Source organism: Suncus etruscus, chromosome 17 (genome assembly GCF_024139225.1).
Source record: "Suncus etruscus isolate mSunEtr1 chromosome 17, mSunEtr1.pri.cur, whole genome shotgun sequence".
Lineage (NCBI taxonomy): Eukaryota > Metazoa > Chordata > Mammalia > Eulipotyphla > Soricidae > Suncus > Suncus etruscus.
In genome coordinates, this window is record NC_064864.1 from 33,938,393 (window position 1) to 33,941,657 (window position 3,265).

General features: G+C 36.0%; 1 non-coding gene across 1 annotated transcript; it reads left to right on the forward strand.

The window, feature by feature from the left end:
* The first annotated feature begins 524 nt into the window (after positions 1-524).
* Positions 525-657, forward strand: LOC125995600 (small nucleolar RNA SNORA51). Its single transcript, XR_007491096.1, has one exon. It is a non-coding gene; the product is annotated as a small nucleolar RNA SNORA51 (small nucleolar RNA).
* The last annotated feature ends 2,608 nt before the right edge of the window (positions 658-3,265 follow it).

The window sequence follows — 3,265 nt, forward strand, 5'->3', positions numbered from 1 at the left end:
ACTATCAGATACAAAGAGACTTTAAACAATTTATATTCCTCTATAGTAGAATATGCATTGCAAGTATCTAAGTATTCTGAAAATGTAGCTGGCCTAACGCAGGTAGAAGCAAATATAAATAAAAAGAAAAAATTGAGATGAAAACAAATACATTTTAGTAGCAATGACATAATGACTTCTACAATATTTAGTTCTCGGTGATATTATTGCAAGTGTGAATTTGATGTAAAATGCCTATCAAATATGAGTAGGAGATCTTTATCAGCCTTATGAATATAACCAGACAATTGTGAAAAAAAATAGTATTGTGTGATATAAAGAATCTAGAATGTTGCACAGAAACAGAAGATAGTATGGTGTTTACCAAAAGATGGAAATAAAGGGGAAATAGGCAATTGTTTAATGGATATATAGCTTCAGTTTTAAAGGATGAAAACGAAAAAAAGGGAGGAAGGACACTTGGGATATTGGTCATGGGAATGTTGCATATTATATATATATATATATATTTTAAAAAAAGATAAGGCCTCCCAATTCTTATCACAGGCTGTGTTCTTTACACTGACTGTATAAAAAGAGGAGGTACAGTAAATGCACCCCATATACACCTCAACACAGGCCCTTTGCCTGGTCTTTATTGTGAATTGGGGGACAAAATAAAAAAATAAAAATAATAAAAAAAAGATGAAAAAGCTATGGATCAGAGAAGAAAGAGATCAAAGAGTCTATCCCATTTAAATTAGTGTCCAAAACTATTGGAAGAATCAATATCATCAAAATGACTATTTTACAGAAATCATTACATAGATTCAATGCAATCTCTATTCAAATTCAGACAACATTCTTCAAGCGCTTAGAACAATCAATTATAAAGTTTGTGTAAAACAATAAAAGACCCAGGATAACCAAATCCATATTGAAAAACAAGAAACAGGGAGGAGGGCCCGGAGAGATAGCACAGCGGTGTTTGCCTTGCAAGCAGCCGATCCAGGACCAAAGGTGGTTGGTTCGAATCCCGGTGTCCCATATGGTCCCCTGTGCCTGAGCAGACAGCCAGGAGTAACCCCTGAGCAACACCAGGTGTGGGCCCCCCCCCAAAAAAAAATAAAGACACAGGCAGGTATCTTTTAACCTTATTTGAAGATCTAGTACAAAGCCACAGTGATCAAAGCAGCATGGTACTGGAATTAAGACAGACATTCATATCAGAGGGTCAGAATAGAATATCCAGTAACAATCTGCCAAGTAAATGGTCAATTAATCTTTGATAAAGGAGCCAAGAATTTTAAATGAAACAAAGTCACTTCAACAAATGGCATTGGAACAATTGGATAACCATGTGTAAGAAATTAAAGATTGATACATATAACACACCTTGCACAAAAGTCATTTCAAAGTTCATTAAAAACTTGGAGATTAGACCTGAATCCACATAGTTAATTGAGGAAAACAAGCAAAACACTCCAAGATTTATTTAGATCTCAAATAATCTTTGATGATAGGATGCCAATGGCAAGAACTATGGAATCACATCTGAATAAATGGAAGTTGAAAAAGTTTATTTTCAACTTTTCAATAAGTCGAAAATAGGGTGAAATGAATAAATATAAGTAAACTTATATTACAATTTTATTGTATGTTATACAATTCCGTATGACAAAATAAGTATGGGATAAAATTAGAAGACAGCCCTATTAAATGGGAGAACATTTTGCATTCAAAATATCAGATAAAGGTTTGATATCTAGGATACCAAAATATTCACAAAGGTTAACTCCACAAAACTTAAATACCCCGTCAAGGACTCCTCCCATTTCTTGCTTGTTAGAAATTTTGCCACCCCCCTTTTTTCTTTTTCTTTTCTTTTTTTTCTTTTCCTTTTCTTCAAACAGAACCACATAACTTGAATCATCTTGTTCTGCCTCACAAATTGAGAGGGAAATAATGGAGGGCACCAAAACCAAATAGATGTATGAACATTGAGTAGAAATAAAAAATGATCAGATTTAAACATCAAATCCAAAGCCAACTACAACAGAATCTATACTCGATATCCAGTCTACAACAAGCTAGACACAGAAGGGACCACTTATACTAGCAGCCTGGGGTGGGGTGGTGTGGAGGGGGGAAGAAAGGGCGTTATGGGATGCATGCTGGGAACAGGGGTGGAGGAAGGACAACATTGGTGGGGGGAATGCCCCCGATTCAATGTCACTATGTACCTAAAATACTACTGTGAATGATTTGTAATTCACTTTGGTCAAAATAAAAATTGCTACAAAAAAAAAGGGCTCTAAAAATAATTTCATTTTAAATGAAAAAAAAAATAGGATGAGGAAATGAACAGACACTCTCTAAGGAAATGAACAGACATATCCATTCAGCAGATGGCTAACAGACATATGAAAAAAAAAAAGTTCATCCTGACTTATCATTAGGGAAATCCAAATCAAGATAACAGTGAGATATCATCTTATACCAGTGAGGATGGCACATTTCAAAAATACTGGAACAATGAATATAGGTGTGATGAATGGATTTTTGAATTGTATTTTTGTGTTCCTTGGGTATATCCCAGGAGTGGTATAGCTGGATCAGATGGGAGCTCAATTTTCAGGTTTTTGAGGAATATCCATATTATTTTCCATAAAGGCTGGACTAGACTGCTTTCCCACCAACAATGAATGAGGGTTTCTGTTTCCTCACCTCCCCGCCAGCACTGATTGTTCTTGTTCTTTGTATGTGTGTCAGATTCTATGGTGTGAGATGATACTTCATTGTTGTTTTGATTTGTATACATCATTATTGTTTTAATTTGCATCTCCCTGCTGATCAGTGATGTGGAGCATTATTTCATGTGCCTTTTGGCCATTTGTATTTCTTCTTTGAGGAGTTGTTTGTTCATTTCTTTTCCCTATATTTGATATTGTTCTTGTTAAGTTCTGTCAGTATCTTGTATTTCTTAGATATTAGCCCATTAATTGCTGGGTATTGGGTGCATAGTTTCTCCCATTCTGTGGGTGGCTTTTCTATCTTCGACACTATTTCCTGCTGGGCATACCTAAGCTTTTTTGGGGGAGGGGGCTCAGCCCACCAGATGTATCCTCAGATTTTCCTGGTGGGTAGAACTAATTTAACCTCCATGGGGTTCCTCAAAAGGCCGGCTGTGGACGTCTTTTCCCCCTGCGTGGATGGTTGAGGAATTTCCAAAGAGATGCCTAGCAGTTCATTTTCAGCCAGTATTTGACTATCTCTCCTTTGTATA